This window comes from Tachypleus tridentatus, chromosome 13, assembly GCF_004210375.1.
Source record: "Tachypleus tridentatus isolate NWPU-2018 chromosome 13, ASM421037v1, whole genome shotgun sequence".
Classification (NCBI taxonomy): Eukaryota; Metazoa; Arthropoda; class Merostomata; order Xiphosura; family Limulidae; genus Tachypleus; species Tachypleus tridentatus.
Genome location: NC_134837.1, coordinates 100,489,955 through 100,510,227, shown reverse-complemented (window position 1 = coordinate 100,510,227; position 20,273 = coordinate 100,489,955). Strand labels below are relative to the sequence as shown.

Below are 20,273 nucleotides of genomic sequence, written 5' to 3'. Positions count from 1 at the left end.
AAGACTAGAGGGAAGGCAAATAGTCATCATTACCTAGTGCTAACTCTTGGGTTACTCTTTTACCAACAAATAGTGGGATTGATCGTAACATATGACGTCCGTAAGCCTGCAATGGCGAACATTTTCGGTGAGATAGGGATAAACCAACAGAAACAGCTCCACGGTTTATTTAGACTATTAACTGGAAGTATGAGCACTCAACTAAAGAAATGAAGCATTTGTATACGTATTAGAATGTGCAATACAGGTTTCAATCCACTGCAATAACTCCAAAAAACATACGTTACAATAGGTAGTATTAATTCTTCGTCTACAAATCTAGTGAACATAAGCTGTAATTGTCTGATATTAATTCCACACCAATAACCCCACAAGATATGTTTGCAATACTCGGTATTACTTATATTTCAACAAATCTATAAAACACAAGTTATAATGTCATTTCTTATTCTACTTCAATAAATCCAGAGAAAACAAGTTGCAATACCTGCTATTATAGCATATTTGTTCATCTATTTTGTAGATTAACCGAAAATACGCAAATTCTGCAGCGTAATGATTTAGATTTGCAAGGTACACGAGGGATGAGCTAGGATTCACTTTTATTATTTCTGGCTATTTTGCAGAATAATATTAAATGAATACAATAATTAAAATAGATTAACTTATTGTAGTTTACGTTTCCGTCATAACGGTCAATCAACTGACCATTGTACAATTAAAAAAAAACGCTTCTTCTAAAATCATTGCAAAAGAACAATAATTGTTTTAATTTCTTGTAACCACTTTTAGAATCCCAACATAAACACCTCAACCTGATAACTGCGAATATAACAGTTACAGTGTCGTTAACATACTATTACACACTGTTCTTTACTTTCAATCTGGAGTTATCCTTAATAATTGCACTAATTAACTGTAAACTTCACATTCCGGTTTCCCTTAACGATTAGCAAAGAAAGAAAGTATGTTTAAAAAAAAGGGTTTAAAAATTTGTTATTTATTGTGTGGTTTGGGTAATCAACTAACTTTCATTATGAACGGATACATGCTTGTTACGAGCCCCCCGCTAGTACAGCAGTATGTCTCCGGATTTACAACGGAGGGGTTCGATTCCCCTCGGTGGGCTCAGCAGATAGTCCGATGTGGCTTTACTATAAGAAAAGACATGCTTGTTATGAAAGTCGGTTCTGTTCTTACAGAAAAACTTAACGAATATCTTTAAATTTCAACATGGCATCTGGATTGGAGCTGTATAGGTACAGACGAGAATCTCACACAGAAAAGCTGTTTTTATTTTTGTATTCTGTTTGAAAGAACATTAATCTGATGGCAAGAATTAAAAAAAACCTTCTCGGCCTCTTCTCTTAAGGTTACTAGCTAAATCCTTCCGAAAGATAAACTTTAAGATGAAGGGTGGAGTTGGTGAGGGACAGGACTGTCGCAATTGTAATTTTATATCTCTTCTTTGGTATTGCACTCTCAGTGGCTGTAAATAAAAGTTCAAGTCTAACATAACATCTGGTTTTGCAAAGCTTAAGTAAAAATAAAAGTTCATTGTGTATGTTAGCAAAAAGATAAGTTGGTTACTCCAATATCTACTTTACATTTGTTGAATTAAATATGCTCAGTTGTCTGTAAAGCCTCAAGAAACATATCAATGCATCGAGTTATTCTCAATTAAGTCAGAGTAGACTGTGTTGCCAGAAAATGGCTGTTTAAAACTTGATATATTCTTAACACTCCTACGAAAAGACGTTTCTAGTCCTGATTTCTCCAAGCCCGTTCCCCTGGCTGTGGTTTCGCTAGATAGTAGATAGGTACAGTGGGAATCTCGTTAATCCATTCATTAATGGATTTAAATGGCAATTTCATTTAACTACAAAATTATTAGCCTAATATTAATAACCTTTCAAGTTGCCCTGGGGCCTATTAGGCCCCACTTTTCGTAGGAGTGTTAATGCATTACGCTGCAATTTTTTTTCTTCCAGAAATAAGAGGTTTATTGCAAAGTAGGATTTGAAAACATATTTACATACGAAAAATCATTTTTGTTTAGTTAAAATTTATATATATACATTTTATAAGTTGTTGTTTTGAGTTAAGCACTAAGCTACACAATGGACTATCTGTGTAATGCTCAACACAGGTATTGAAAGCCAGTTTTTAGCGTTGTATTTGTTTGTTTGTTTGTTTTGGAATTTCGCACAAAGCTACTCGAAGGCTATCTGTGCTAGCCGTCCCTAATTTAGCAGTGTAAGACCAGAGGGAAGGCAGCTAGTCATCATCACCCACCGCCAACTCTTGGGCTACTCTTTTACCAACGAAAAGTGGGATTGACCGTCACATTATAACGCCCCCACGGCTGGGAGGGCGAGCATGTTCAGCGCGACGCGGCGTGAACCCGCGACCCTCGGATTACGAGTCGCGCGTCTTACGCGCTTGGCCATGCCGGGCCTTTAGCGTTGTAAGTCTGCAGACATGCTCTGTGCCATGGGCGGAGGCATACATTTTATAAGGCATTACTATACAAAATTCCAGACATTTTTATCGGAATTTGTAAACAGACATTATATATATTTGATGCTTCTGAATTGTCTTTCATTTTAAAACATAAAATGCAGATTTAAAATATTAAAGTTTGAAACAACATTTTCCAACTAACTAAAAACATTTATGGAGCTTAGAAATAAAAAGGGGCTATATTTGTTTCCTTAGAAAAACTTAAGCGTACAAACAAACTTAATATAGTTACATATGAGCCGTTAGTAAGTTTAGTATTAGTTTTATTTTTCATTTGATGTTGCGTATTATTTAAATAAATGTAGAGCTCACACACTTGTATATTCACTGGTTTTTAAATGTTATGCTGTTTATACTTGTGTTTATATTCTCACTCATTTACAATAAGTTGAACTAAAAGAGTGCACGCACCTGTAGTGAAAGTTTGTTGTTTTGGTTTTTACATTAAAGGGTTGTTACTTATTTTGTATTAGAACAAGGCACATTTATATTACACTGAAGAAATACAAATTTACAGTGTTGGGATATAGTGCTCACTCTTCGGATGCTCTTTACCAACAGTCATATTATAACGCCCCCAAAAGTGAGCACGTTTTTTTGTTTGTTTGTTTTTGAATTTTGCGCAAAGTTGCACGAAGGCTATCTGCGCTAGCCGTCCATAATTTAGAAGCGTAAGACTATAGGGAAGGCAACTAGTCATCACCACCCACCGCCAACTCTTGGGCTACTTTTTTACCAACGAATAGTGGGATTGAACGTTACATTATAGCGCCTTCATGGCTGAAAGGGCAAGCATGCTTGTTGTGACGAGGATTCGAACCCACGACTCCCAGATTACGAGTCGAGTGCCTTAACCAGCTGGCCATGCAGTGCTACTGAACATATTCAGTGACGGAAATCGAACCTGCGACTCGCAGATTATGAGTTGAATGCCATAACCACTAAGTCATGCAGGCAACGAGCAATGAGTTTTATTTTACACCCTTATTTTCATTTAACTAAATAAACAATAGTAAGTCCCCCGCTAGTACAGCGGTATGTCTTCGGATTTACAACGCAAAATAAGGGGTTCGATTCCCCTCGGTGGGCTCAGCAGATAGCCCGATGTGGCTTTGCTATAAGAAAACAAACAATAGTATGTGATAACAAGTTGGAAACGTTTCAAAATTCGTATCAAAATTGGTTAACCTCAACAAAGAACCTGCACTAACTGAAGTCGTTACTACAGTAAGCGTAAATATAAACCTTGGATGAGCAAACACCACAAGCAGTGAATGTTTGAAATGTTCTTGCTAAAGCAGAATACTTTGTTTTAATATTTCATACTATTTCAGTTTATATCCACACAAAAGGTGAAAAAAATTAACCAAGTTTTAAAATCAAATTCTGTTTGTCAACTAGAAAAATTATGTACATCTACAGTCATCCATGACAATGGTGTGGACAGGTTGATCAATATACGTAGTCGCATCCCTCAACATGATATACACAACACTCAGGTAAAATATACCGTTTCAGCTAGTGTTACCATAGAAACCAACAAGGAAAATTCTCATTGGATACGTTAGTATGATCACGTGAAGTAAATAAAACCGATTAGCAGCGCTCAGCAAAATTTGTAAGCTCAGGGCAGGAGCTAATATCACACTGGCTGACATGACAGCTATTATATATAAATATGGATACAATACAGCAATATTCGTTTAATCTATCGACCCACGGAAAATAAGTCTGTCAGTGTAAATCATTTCATTGAAGATTAAATATAGATGATGACGATTCTGCCCGACAAAATCCGAGGTTCTATCCCTTGTGATGGGCACTGCACAGTTAACCCATTGCATACCTTTGTAATTTATATAAACAACACGAACTGTTTATCAATCATGCTAAAAAAAATAAAACATTTTACCAAAGCAGATGATAAATATTACAATAATATACTAATCCACCTGTTTCTGTACATCAAAAAGGGGGAGTAAGAAAATCTCCCTCAAGGGAAAATACATGTGCACAGGGTGACGCAGGAGCCGCGCAACCCGTGGGTTGATCCACTCTTACAACTGTTCAAAATGCGCGCTTCTGTTATCATGACACAACGCCACAACAAGATCACGTTGTTGTCATTTCAGAGAAAAATCCACGTATTTAGTCACTTGTTCATATTCAGACATTTCATTTTACATGTGCGTTATGCACGTATTTCAAAAGCGTGAAAGTTTTGTTTGTTACTTTATAATTACAATTAGATGTACTTAAGCAAGTTCATGGACAGTGTTGTTGTAAGAGTAACTAATTTCAAAATTAAGAGTAACAAAAGTGTTTAGTCCTTGCTTTTGAAGCTCATATTTCAAACTGTACGCTGTGTTGTAACCTAAGGAACACTCCTCTTTTCGTGATTCATGGCATGCGCACGTTTTACTGATGTTACGACAATACAAACTGCAACATTAAGCACCACTTATGTGAAGTCATTTCAGTGTCTACTGACTGACAGACAGACAACATATTACTGCATAATGGTGCGAATGGTAAACAATAATAAAACATTCGAGAAAAATGTAAATAGGTTAGAGTTCCAATGTTCCTCAAGAGAGAAATATGTGCAGATAGCCCTTCACATAGCTTTTGCTTCAACAACAAGCAGTGAGATAGGTTTCCAAAATATGTACGTCAGATGATAGATTTTCCCAACTGTATTAAATATTGTACACAAACAACACGAATGATGCTTGTCAATTTTGTTGTTGTTAATTGGCACGTGTTTCACCTTCTTCTACATTTTGTAATTTTTTTTTATTATTTTTTGCAAACGCAATTGGTTTGTTTCAAGAACAAGGTTTTAACACTAATCTAGTCCTGGAACTGTGACAAACGGAATTTGGATGAAATTTCGTGGCTTATTTTGTTATAAGACAAATATTACCATTCGTATAAATCGCTTTACTCAACCAGATACTGGCACGGCTCGAATCTGTCCATACATTAAACTAGCCTAATTTTAGCAAACAATCACTACAGATTAATGGGCTCATTAGTTCTCGCCCAGTAACTCTTGGCGTATTTACAGTTGATAATCAACAAAATACGTTACAAATAACTAATAAAACGACTGCCAACCGTTGTGATAAAGTTAATACGAATGTGGAGGTCACATTCTTCAATACAAAACATACAAAGACACTGTGAACAGAACGAGAGAAGAAATGCGTACGTGTGGAAGTTATTTCTTCAAAGTCGCACACACTTCTGGACCTCGAGATGTGTTGTTAAGATCTGTCAATACCAGCTGTGATACAGTTCCCGTGCCAATGCGACATCCTTGCGTTTGTTTAATCTAAGTTGTGGTAGTTACTATACATCGCTGTGTTTATGTGTATTTACTTTTATTTATTTTTCCAGTCGAAATGCTCCTGACCTTGAAGAACATGGGCAAATAGCAATAACGATTATGGAAACAGACCATTATACAAGATTGTTTTAAACTATCCAAAACCCTGGCGGTAGCACATCGAGGGTCTTACATTCAGAGCTGAGGCTTGCCAGATAACGAGAGTAAACAGAGGTCTCCTCTTAGTCAAGACACGTCCTCACCACAACCACGAAGATGACGCTGAATAACAACCTATCACATCACAAATCCAGATAATCGCCAGTAAATAACATACTTCAGGTGAATTTACTTTACTTGACCCAAACCGTCGCAGAATGTTCTTTTAAGTCAATTATACGCAAAACATAACAAAAACAAAGTTTTTCTATAAATATTGTATAATCATAAAACCTGATGTCGAGAATTAGAAACAGGTTACAACTTCTCTGTAGTTAGTTATCAGTGATCTTAGAAAGTCTGTAATATAAATGACGAAATATTATGGAATGAAGTATCTATGGAAATAAAACAAGTCAACTCCATTCCAGTAGGAGATTTATCATCACGTTCCAGTTTATTGTTAGATGTTTGGCACGTGGGCTAAACGGCTAGGTCAGAGACTGAAAGGTTTACACACGCCGACTACTTGGGTATAGAGGGTTAAATACATTATATTGAAGTAATTTTGAAACGCGAATCAGTGAGACATGTGACAACAATAATTGATATAAAGTTGCGATGGAACAAAATATATCAGAACTACATTTTAATTTTTTTGTCCCCCCCGCTAGTGAAGCGGTATGTCTTCGGATTTACAACACTAAAATCAGGGGTTCGATTCCCTTCGGTGGGCTCAGCAGATAGCCCGATGTGGCTTTGCTATAAGAAAACACAACACACACCACAACTTTTTTTTTTTTATAGTATTTCATAGGTAGTTGGATGCCAACAAAATTTGATCGTTGTTTTTGTAGGACATGTAACAGCCGCTTTGAATTTCGTTTGTTTTGAATTTAGTAGTGTAAGACTAGAGGGAAGGCAGCTAGTCATCACGACCCACCGCCAGCTCTTGGGCTACTCTTTTATCAACGAATAGTGGGATTGAACGTCACATTATAACGTCCCCACGGCTGAAAGGGCGAGCATGTTTGGAGCGACCGGGATTCGAACCTGCGACCCTCAGATTAGGAGTCGAACGCCTTAACACACTAGGCCATGCCGGACCAACTTCAATGAGAGAAATAATGATTATAGTATTAGTTCTAGTAAATTCACGTCATAATTAAAAATAGTGTCTAAAACAGACTTTACTAAATTGTCAAGTACCTAAATAAAAGCTTTATTAACAGCGTCACGTGATATTTGTAATTAAAAACTTGTTTTAAACTCACGAAAATCTTATATGTTGCATAAGTACAACATAATGATCCTACTGTTTTAACTTATTATGGACGCTCATCTCATAAAACATTTTCTAATTCTAAAATTCTTCCATTACTCGAACTCAAAGAATTAAAAAGAAAACGTTTCGAAGAAGCTTGCAGACCTTTCACACCGCATATACTTGAGAACTCCACAAGTTGTGATGGAAAGTAAACATAGCAAGCCTGAAAGAAATTCGATACGCAAATCTGCTTTTGAAAAATCATAACTAAAAGATTTCCTATAATTTCAGCGCCCTCTGCATAAAATCGACCTCAAAATGTTTTTTTTTCTTCTAAAACGTGAACAAATATACAAGTTTTAGGGAGTAATACAAAATACGCTCCAATTACGATAATTCAAGTGGATTGCGAACCAAATCAGCACGCATTTAAGAGTTATTATCAACTTAAAGCCTACATATATATACATACATACATACACATACTAAAATATCCGTTAACGGTATTCACGTTCGTTTCTTTCTGTCCTAATTTGTTTCATTTTTGCTAAGTATTTTAATCTTTTATCCCACGAAAGAAATGGGAGGTAGCTACGAAATATAAAACACAACATCGATTATTTTGACGGTTAAATACAGAACTTTAACCAATTTGTTGTAGCATTATTCTGTACAATTTGTCAAAGTTGGTTGAAATATCCATTGAAATATAGTGAAATTAATTACCTTCAAACACAGTAAATTCAAAACCAAGTAACAGGAAAGTTTATGGCAATACTAGCACGACTACAACAATAATGTGACTTATAATAAAAACTGATCTATACACGATCGTTACGAAACCATTTTTCAAGCAGATGCTGTATAAGTGAACAATTTATATCAACTGTAATATTAAACAACTGAATGGGGTTATTTGAACCACCTAACACGCATACTATCAACAAGACAAATATTTGAATATTTTATTTTAATATAAACTTTGTTTTTCTCATTTTTCTTGTAAACATACTTATTACAAAGATTATTTTGCATTGTTAGCTTAGAATATAAAGTTAAGACTAAGGTAAAACTGCTTTATTTTGAATTTTTAAGCTTAGCATATGGATTTAGGATTAGCCTAAAATTCTTAAGAGGTTGTAACTTAAGATATTCTCGCCCTCCCAGGCGTGGAGTCGTTATAATATGACGGTCAATCCCACTATTCGTTGTTAAAAGATTAACCCAAGAGTTGGCGGTGGGTGGTGATGACTGGCTGCCTTCCCTCTAGCCTTACACTGCTAAATTTGGGTCGGCTAGCGCAGATAGCACTCGTGTATCTTTGCGCAAAATTCAAAAACAAAAAACAACTTAAGATATTACAGAGATTATCACCGAGAATATTACTTTCAGCGACTGTTGAATCTATGTTTGCTTCTTGTTGAGCACAGAGCTACACAACTGGCTATCAGCGCTCTTCCCACCAGGAGTATCAAAACCAGATTTTTGCGGTTACAAGCCTTCAGGCTTCCCGCTGAGCCACCTTGGGACTACAAAGCAATAACTTTTAAGCATTGCAAGTAAGAATAATGTATTTTCTGTATGCACTTATCTATTATTTTTTAGTTCTGATCTATGATAATTTTTGCTTTCCAAACTATTAAGCAAACTTTATATTGTGGTTTTTGTATTGTTTGACTTCTGTCCATGAAAATACCACTAAAAATTACAGCACTTTATTGAAAAGAAATAATAAAATACAGTAAGCAGTCTTAATCCGAGATGTCGGAGTAGTAAAGCTGCCCATTTCCAAGCATGAATCATGCAAGTTGCACTCCTAAGTAGATGAGACAGTAGGCTACGGCAGAGAGTAACTGAACCAACCAATTCAGGTGCAGATGACATAGCCTGTTACCTCATGTCAGGCTCAATTTATTTGGTGTCTGCATGTGTCAAGTTGACAATCATCGTTCGTGCTGCCGATCGGTATGTTGGAATGCAAACTTATGAATGATGTAACCAGTGTTTTTGGAAGTTTGACAAAAGGTGTGATTTGACTACAAGCCACAGATCGTAAAAACCATAACATTATTTCATATTATTCAGTTTTCTGACTATAATTCCTTTTTAATAGTTTCTAGTAAAGAAACAACTAAATAATTAAAATAACCAGTAACGGAATTTCTAATGTTATTTATAATGCATAATACCAAATAGCTAAACCTCCATTTTTTTTTTAAAACGAAGAGATGAATTGGACAAAATATCCATCAAGAACAATAAACGTAGGTGTAAATTTGTAAAAATTTCTAAAGTTATCAATTTACCTAGTTGTTAAGTTACCAGCAAAAATGCAAAAACAAATGTCATACAAACATGCATTATACAAACAGGTATCATCAATGAATAGTAAACTTGCGAATTACAGTAAAACTGGGGCCTGGCATGGCCAAGCGCGTAAGGCGTGCGACTCGTAATCCGAGGGTCGCGGTTAGCGCCCGAGTCGCGCCAAAACATGCTCGCCCTCCCAGCCGTGGGGCGTATAATGTGACGGTCAATCCCACTATTCGTTGGTAAAAGAGTAGCCCAAGAGTTGGCGGTGGGTGGTGATGACTAGCTGCCTTCCCTCTAGTCTTACACTGCTAAATTAGGGACGGCTAGCACAGATAGCCCGCGAGTAGCTTTGTGCGAAATTCCAAAACAAACATACAGTAAAACTGATATGTCAAGGTGCAACAACTAAGCGGGTGATAAATATCATGTATTATCCCCTAGAACGAGAGAATTTATTTCTATTAATACGAAAATGTAGACAGTGATACCAGATATTTCCATTTACCTAATGTTTGTGAATTACGTGAAAAAGAACTATAGAAAATACTATATAAAAGGGTTAATCTTTAGTAATAATTAAATTCATTAAAGAAAAATTATCTTACAATTAACAAATTTCTAAAATATTAAATAAAAACTACAAGTACTTTTCTCATCAAGCACAGAAGATAAATTAGATTATGAAAACAAAAGTCGTAATTAATCCGTTTACAAGCGTTTTAACTGCGAAATTAAATTATCTTACTGTATAATGTTTCAATCTTAAGAGATTAGCATTTACAATGTTTTGTGACAATTGCACAAGTGTTCAAACAGAATTCTCGATTAATTGTTTTAAATGTAGCTTTCTCTTTTTGCGTATAATATATTAAACACTGAAGATGAGAAAGGGGACATTCCATGAGCCTGATGAAACAAATTTAGTTTTTAAAAAAAATTAACTTGAAGGAAATCCTATTAATTTAAAATTACTTTATGAGAGAGATGTAAATCTATAACGATGAAAATAAAAAAACGTCAACAAAAATTTAAAGATAATTTGCTATAAAATTTACAAACCATCATCGTTTATAATTTTTTGTATGTTCAAAATCTGAAAAATATTGTGTTCATTGAAATGCTTTATTTCAAATTACTGATAATATGAGTTTTACAAAGTAAGTGCGAAACAACCAAAAGAAAATTAAATTAATAAATTTCAATATTATGTAAACTCATGAAAACATGAGAACTGATAAACAATATGTAATAGCAGTATCTCGATAAACAATCAGCTGAATAAGTGGCATGATGAACCTGACAGCATTGCTAGATATATACCAATGAGCAAAGAACTTCAATTAGAAACAGCTTAATTTGGTCGTTGGTGTGGTCTTCATAATGCAAAGCTACCAAATGGACAATCTGCACTTCATTCATTGTGGAGAATCAAACCCAGGATTTTAACACTAGAGCCAGTACAAGTTCATAAGCTTATCACTGACCCACCAAAGAACTTGATGCATCTATTGCAATGGTAACAACATAATGAACTTAGCATAAAATAATTTCTCAGAATGTTGTAAAGAAAATCAGGAAAATTTGATAACTAGTCTAATTGATCCAAACATGTTAGAAGAGGTTCCATAAAGCAAGACATACCTAAATATGTGTTAATTTTTAAAACATTTTGTACACAGAAATCATATCATTCACTGTAAGCTTCCCAGTGGTTATAATGTTCTTGTAGGAACATTTGTAAAAGCCCATTCATAATTGATAATCATGGTATGACTAAAATAAAATAGATTTTTATTTCAATCTAATTGTGTTTCTTATCCCTAACAAAAAGAAAAAGAAAGCAACCTAAAGGTCTTGCATAGTGTAGCAGTTTCACATGTTGGACATCACTAATATAATAAAACAGGATATTTTACCTGAAATGTGAAATATTCTCAGTTCACACTGATATTTGTGGTAGCTTTGATAGTTTGCAGCTAGCTTTTGCTGCTTGTGCCAATGATGGCTATAAATTATCTTTAAATATTCTTGTATTACTAACTTTGTCAAGTTATAGTTAAAAACTTGCTTGGATAGTTAGATTCATATCATGTACAAAAAGATTTAGTAACTTTCATATATAAATAATATTTGCAAATACAGGATGATAAAACAACAAATATATACATGAAATTAATTAAAATAGCAGAATATGTGTTGTTATACATCATAATAAGGATTTAGTTTTATTACTTTTAATGATAAAAGATAACTAGTTCTATCTAGCTGTAATGAAACACAAACAGATTTTAACCATTTATAAACTTAATTCATTTACAGAAATAAACAGATACTAATACAGAAAGTGATCAAAAGTGAAAGTTAAGAGTTTTAATTTGTAAAATTTTCATCAGGTTGGTTTAATTATACATTAAAGGTTTTTTTTCTTAATATTAAGCATTACTGCTTTATTATAACCATCTGCACACAGCAAAAGGTAGTTGGAGTTGAGATGTTGTAGATTCCTGTACTCAACTCCTAACTCTTAAATGATCCCCTTTAGTTGTTGGCAAGTTTCTCATTGGCATTTAGAATTTGCCTGAAAGATGAAATGTCCTTAATGTTTGGGTGTTGTGACCACAGGCATGATCGTTTACAACAGGAGGGCAATAGGAAGAAATTTGAGATTCAATGTTATTATATGTTATTCAAATGATACTAGTTATTCAGTGTTATTATGTTCCTGGTTTTCATACACAGTGAGAACCATATGATGCTATAATATATGTTAATACTTTGATCAAGCTCATTTCACACAATATAATTAGTATTTTCACAATTGCCATAAATTCTAGAAGAAAAAATTGAAGACATTATATGGTTAATTCCAGTTTATAATAATTCAAAATCAGTGGACACAGAGAAAATGACAATTCAATGTTCATTTATTAACACAAATACTTTTCACTGATGTAAAACACTTCACATGCCACTAGTATCATTTGAGTATAAAATTATGCAGGAAACAGTTTAAAGTTCCTCCTGACACAATTCATGCTTCATTTTTAATATTTCATAAAATGTAACTTTTGCATATTTTTATAAAATAAGGCAGAAATAAAACTAAAATATGCTTTTATATAAACTGAGTTTTACCCACAAAGTTGAAAGACAAGATGCTAACAAATTAAGAAAGAGAAAACATGTGCTTAACAATTAACATTAATAGATTAAAGTAATATAACAAGCATATGAAACAAAAGAGAAGAAGTCAAATTACAAATAAACTGAAAGAAAAATATTTTTAAATACAAAGTATTCTTGAAAATAAGTAGGATGATAGGTTTCTATAAAAATCATTCTGTTATTTAGCTTATAAAAGTTATAAATGTTAAAAATTTAGGAAATTTATATTTTTACAATAAATAAAAATCTTAGGTGCCATCTTTTATACACACAAAAGAAAGGTTAAAACATAATTCCTTTATGCATAAATTTCCAGCACAGAAAATTAAAAGACAAGTTCACTGAAGTTGAAACAACAAATATAATAAGACAACAAAAAACAAAATATTAGATAGTGGCAAAAACCAAATAGTAGCCTATTAGTTTAAATAATTATAGTATTTAAAAAACAAACAAACAGATAATATAATAATTTAAATATCAGAAAACAAAGCAAAGCAGATAACCAAACAGATATAATGGATGTCAGTTGAAGAGTAAATTAAGTTTAATTTATCAGTTATAGCAATAAATTTCTGATAAAGAAAGTAGTTAACATTACTTCCACTAAATCAAACCAAATATCAAGCAAATACTGTAATGATATATAAACCTTTGAAATGTAAATACATAATACCTATTTCTTACTGGCAAATTTTTACAACTGTCAATATAAAATTGATTATGAAAACATTATTACTGAAACCTAATTAAACTACAGTTACATTTTAAGGAAAATTATCAAATTTGCTAGATTAATTATACTATTTATAATAAAGGTTTACTTTTTGAATTCTACGAATAAATCCATATCGAGTAAGTTAAAAACTTGAGTAATTAAGTTCACATTAAATATTTGACAGTACTTGAGCTAACAAGCATGTATTTTTCCTAAATAAGATATACTCTGTTATTTCTTTAATATTAGTTTCAATAAAAACACTATAAAAGTATTTAATATATCTAGTGCTTTTATTATTACTTATACTTCCATTAGAGAGAGAATTAACACTGTTAGTTTGGCATCTAGATTTAGGAATAACTAAATCCTAAGATGGCCAACTTCAAATATATTAAGTTTGTGACCAAAAATATTGTTAACAACATAGGTGCTCAACTGATCGAAATAAAATTATAATTCTTATAAGAAAGAAAATAAAAACAGTATATTTAATTAGCTCTACTCATTACTGGGTTGATTTTTAATATTTGATTGAAGTACATAGCTTGCTTACATCAGAATATAACATTGAAAACAATAATATTACCAATACTTAACTGGTTTTACTATATTTGTAAATGTGAAGTATAGAGCATATGATTATCAAATAATCTAAGTATAAAACAATTTGGACTTTTCAAGCATATATTATTCATATTCAGGAGAAACAAGACAAATAAAGCAAAATTGTACATTATAATATGAAGCTAAAACAAGTAATGACCCAATGTCAACTTAGCAGACTCTGTAAAAAAACAAAGAGGTACTTACCAATAGTGAAGTATCAGAATAAGAGGCTTCAAGTGTGTTCAAGTATTTTCTTCCCCAGTAAATCTGGTCATAAAGTTCATCTGCATATCATAGATTAATGCAAAATTCAAAAAGTAATTAAAAGAAAAGACATTCCATATAATAATGAAAATTGTATTACTTTAATTTAGTTGTCATATATGCAGATAGGTGAAAAAGAGAGAACATGAAAGATAATATCCATAACATTGAAATTATGTTAAAGCTAAAGAAATAAATTTAATTATTGTAAGAGATGTTTAATCTTATGAGTATAAAAAATAAACATATTTGGAAGTTACTTCAAAATATATATTTTACATTATATCAAACAGTGAAAGTTTGTCAAACAGCTTTACAAGTTGTTTGAAATAAAATTACCAATGGAATACATTTTTGACTTCTGTATTAAAATAAAAATTACAATATTAACTTAAATTTTTGTAGATTTCAATAAAAAAATTTTAAAACTTCAAATATTCTGTTAGTTTAGCATCACTCCTTGACTGAGAGGTATTAACTGACTAATAATTATTGTTAAGATTCACATGTTTTTGTTGATCTGAGAAATAAAAGACAGATATTTAGTAAATGCATATCTAGGAAACATCATAATTCAACACAATTTAACAGTAGCCCAGTTTTATAGAAGAGATGGCAGTTTCTGCCCTACCATTTAATGAGGAAAAACATTAAAAAATTGGAATAGAATTTTGAAATAAAGACAGTAGTAAATTGACAAAACATTTTGGAGGTATAATTTCAAAATATTCTAATACATACACTAAGGTTAACCAACTTTAGTAATTTTAAATTAAACAGATGACAATTAATAATTTTTTTCTTTGGTAATTACTTGTATGTCCAAATTCAGATTAAACTTAAAAATAACAGAAATTCTGGTAAAAAAGAATTAACTCTAAGGCATTACCTGATTCAAGCTACTTCTTTCATTACTATCATATTTAATCATACATTTCTCTTTCATAATCAAATTAATAAGGACTAAAAATGCCATCAAAGATTTATAATTAAGAATATTAAGTCCTTATGAAGTTAATTCAGAAATCTGGAAGATAAAAGAATATTAATTTTTATCTCAAAATAAAACTATAAAAATTAATATTAAATTTAACTTTTAAAAGACAACTGAAAATATTCTATGGAAACACTTAAAATATTAAATATATTTATAACAAAAATAAAATTATGAATGATGAAATTAACTATGTGAATAAATTTGTTAGATTCAAATACATCACTGATGTATGGCATTTAAATTTTAATTTTAAAAATGTTTTTAATGATTATATCATTGCTGACAGTAGTATAAAAATGCACTTGTATGTATCAAAGACAATAAAAGTGATTATGATTTATTTAATAATCGTAATATTTTCTAGTAGTTTATTTTTATACTCTGCTGTGGTTATGAAGCAAATTACACTCAACATCTAACTTTGGTTCCAACAGAGAACAGGTTAGCATATCATATTTTTAACATGTATTTGTTTGTTTATTTTGAATTTCGCACAAAGCAACAAGCTAGCCGTCTCTAATTAAGCACTGAAAGACTAGAAGGAAGGCAACTAGTTATCAACATCCACCGCTAACTCTTGGACTACTCACTGAATGGTGGGATTGACCGTTACATTATAGCACTCTCACGAGCCAGAGTAAGGGCGAGCATGAATAACGTGGCGGATATTCGAACACGCAACCCTCAGAATGCGAGTCAAGCGCCCCAACCACATGACCATACCGAGCCATTAACAATGGCAAACAATGAAATAGTCTAAACGCCGAACATATTACGAACATTAAATATTGGATATCAACAACGATAATGTCGGAGCATTTAGTAACGTTAGGCTGTAGCAACAATAAATAACAAATTAATTATCAGAACAATATAATAATTTGTACCTTGAGGCAAACAATGCCAGAGTTCAAAGTACAATAATATACGAACTTGCGCTTATTTTTTTAACACACAAGCTATTTAATACGAGTTGATGGAAAACTTTTTTGTTTATTGAAATTTTTTTGTTTTCTTTTAGTTTTACCTAATTAGCAGACTTAAAATAGTGCAGCTGCCAGTTGTTTAGTAAAAACGTAATATATACAAGTAAATTTATAAGAACTTAAGTTATTGAGATGTCTCACTAGGAAATCTGTTGCAATTTTTGTCTTGCTCGTGAATATATATTTGAAAATGCATATAAAAACTTAATTACTGCTTTACACTGACACGCCCTCTTTAACACACGTACCTACGTGTTCTTAAAAATTTGCGTTATCTATTCGACATCCATTACAAGTTTACGAGCTGCCACTCTAATACCCACTCTTCAAATGAGAGAAAAATTATCTTCGAGGTGCAATGTTATCAGAGATAAGTTGGTCACATGTGCAATTTTTGAATAATATGATATCTAGCGAGAAACAATAGGAAACAATTTCAACCATACATACAATTACAAAACAATTATCCTTTGATTCCCCTTGGGCTCATTACTGAATTTATGAACTTTAATGATAACGTAATCAAAGAGAATGGAAATCGACTGGTACTAAAACTGTTTTCTGCTTTCAGCCATGATGATGATACTTATTAGCTCATGTTTTAGGATATTGCAAAATGGATACTGAAACAAAGGGATACTACAGGAGATAAAGTTAAAGACTATTTACTATTGAGAATGCACAAATATCATTATTAAACTAATTCACCTTTTAGGAATAAAGATTTACTTATGATTGAAAAACACTTAAAACAGACTGATAACCCTAACTTGTTCTGCTAAAATTTTCTGAGTTACCCTCTTCTATAAAACACAAAATGATATACTAAATATTTTTAGACAGTTAGTACACTATTTATCAGTGTACAAAAAAGTTGTTTACTTGAAAAGTATTAATGTTTAATTAACCTCTAGTAACAATCGCCAGTCTCTTCGACATGGAAAAGACATGCATATAATGATAACAGCGAAATGTCCTCTGCATCTTCTAACACTGATGAAGGCGTGTGTTACCGTTGTTACCATGACGACAAGCCTTATACCATATTCATGTGCTCAGCTATGAACGACGTCACGAACCCATACATACGTTTTATGGCTTGCTTTTCTACACACTAACACAATTTCCGGACTTTCGTGAAAATAAAGAAGGAACAGAGTTTTCCGTAACTTCTAAAGTTTGAACGCATACTCAACCTTTCGAAAACACTAAATGTATTTTATAGATAACTTCTACGACAAGAGACCGATGAGTCTTTCTGAATTCTGGTACTAGAACGTTTGAAAGCTTTGAGTTAATCAAATTGTTTTGGTTACATGTGCCCAATATTGTCGCTGAATAATAAAGAAAACTAAAAATCCAATCAGCACTCACAATTGTTTATTAACAACTATATTATTATACAAGCCTTATTCTTACATCTGCACAAATAAAAACGCTTTAGATGAAAAACAGAGAAACTGCATCTTTTTCAAAAACCCTCTGATGAAGTAAAAATAGAACTTTAAATGAAACAGACAGTATTCTTCTGACTTCATATTAACACGAGCTTAGTGAATATTATTCATTTTATTTGTTAGCACACAGTAACGCTTGAGACGTTCAAAAGACATGTATCAATGCACATGTACAGTTTTTTATTATATTCTCTTGTGAGTCAGCCGCTATTCAAAATTTCAAACTGATACATTTAGAATAATTAAAAAAATATACTAGCCGTTTATGCTAATAGTTACTAATCGTAGTCTTCATATCTCATTGAAAAAAAATATATTTATAGAGTGAACAGTTTCTGAAAAAAAATATTTGTTCTTTCGTTCATTTGTAGTTAAGTACAAAGCTATACAATGGACTATATGTGTTCTTCCCACCACAGATAAAAAAGGTTGTTTTACTGGGAAGTACTACACAGGAAGTGTTCAGATTGTGGTCTTTAATCATATGCATCTCATTACATCAAATGATTCAATGTACAGAATTCAAAAGTTTCATACGTTTCACTGATATAAACTGTAATATTTTAAGAACCCCCCATTTTTCAGTGCAACATTTAAAAATTACATCAATAAAGGTATAATCAAACACTCGTGTACAGTCCTAATGAAAGTCATGTTATTTTTATAAGGAGAGTACTTTTATTTTTTGTTATATTATATAGAAATGGTTGTTTCATGTACCACAGTTATTTTTATAACTGTTTGAACCTTTAATACCCAAAGTGTGAAATAGTTTAGGAGAGTTTCTTTGCAGTGCCATTCAATAGCTGGCGAAGGAGTTTTAGTTGCATACATAGTTAATGACATACATGCTTCGTCCATATAGTGAGAAGTAATAAGGACATTTCATAAAACAAATTACAATTTTAACATTAAAACAGTTCAAAGTTTTATAATGTTTACTCAAACTCACACCTATCTAACCCAAGTTATTTTGCTATCAAACAGAAAGCCATTCTACATAAACAACGTCGGGAAGACTAATTGAACTGCTATGATGCTCCAAGTAAAGAATTCTTCTCGACATGATCAAAACAGTAAAAGTATAGTACAAAATGGTTGCCTACTAAAAATAACTTTAACCTCCTCAGTTACATTCATATTAATGATGACAGGTTTATAATGAAACACTAAAATTTAAGGGGGGAAAAGATTAGAACGAAAATATGAAAAAACTCAGTTATCATCTTTATACACTTAAGTCAACACAATCTTTCATTACCTATGCAATGCAATTTGCGTTAAGTATATTTTATGTTAGAAAGAGTTACACTTGTCTTCTTAAAGTCGATTAAAAATATTGTATTGGCAAACAACCCAAGTTTTTTTTTAGTACATTATAATTGTATGAAGAAAACTGTTGCTATGTAACAGGAACGTTGTCTACAGCAGTGACAAATTAACCTTTTTGCTGTATCAAGTAACTTTACACTAACCTTAGGAGGAATCTAAGAGGAGACCAGCTGATGTAATTAATATAAAGATGTTAGAAAAGTAACGCATCTGGTGCTGAGAACATTATATTTACTAACTTCCAGCAGCCTATATGATCACATTATGGCAAGCCTGGATTTAGTGTCTATAGAACTTTGTGTGTGGATTCTATATCTTAAGACCGTGTGCTTTATTAATGTACCTGATGATACTCTATCACAGTTAAGCAGTTTTGGATATACTGATATTCTCTCGCCTCTTTGTATGCCCTAAGGCATAGAAGTTACGTAGCTTTAATAAGATAATGAAATTTATTAAATAATTAATCATACATTTATATGATAAAAAAAGCTAAAATGTTTGAGTCATCTTCTCTTCTTAAAATAATTCTAAATCTGGTTTTGTCAAGTTCAATGTTGCAACGAACATCTCTTAGACATGAAAAGAATATGTTACATGGAAGTTTTGCATAATTGCACCCGTCTGTACTGTACTGGAGGAAGTGGTGTTGGGTCTGAATCAAGATCACGTTTCCGAACATAAGTCTTTACGGTTTCAACAGACTTGAAAACACACCATGCAGAACCCTGACTTTGTTGAAAATAGAATGTAGGGTGGGGTGGAGGGGTGAGAGATGAAAAAAAAGAGAGCTAAATCAATCTAACATAGGTTAATAATAGTATATGTAAGCTAACAGAAAATGTGGAGGGCACGTGCCCCTTCTCTTCTATATAGTAGGCGGCCTATGTATGGAGCCAAGCGTTAGATATTCTGAACAATTATCCTTAGTCGGTTGTTAAATTACCCGCAATGATTAATTACTCTAATCAATATGTTCTAATAATTCTGTTAAAAACGACAAGCAACCATGAGTTCACTAGTCTATTGCAAAATCAAATACTAAGTTAGTTGATATCCATGAAATCTATTACACAACCTACAAAAAAATAAAAAGTAACTGTTATTGGATTTAGTTTAAAGTAAAATATAATATTTTTTGTCAGCCTATAA

The 20,273-nt window shown here is 32.3% G+C and overlaps 1 protein-coding gene across 3 annotated transcripts in view; it reads right to left on the bottom strand.

Moving 5' to 3' along the window:
• The window catches only part of LOC143236602 (plexin-A2-like), a 226,557-nt gene that overhangs the window by 139,434 nt on the left and 66,850 nt on the right, over positions 1-20,273 (bottom strand). For 2 of the 3 annotated variants that reach the window (XM_076474908.1, XM_076474912.1), the window contains exon 3: positions 14,290-14,369. The gene's annotated coding sequence lies outside the window, so the exon portion shown is untranslated. Of the gene's footprint in view, positions 1-14,289; positions 14,370-15,238; positions 15,373-20,273 lie in introns of those variants that run through there. The other variant, XM_076474910.1, reaches the window with a different exon arrangement.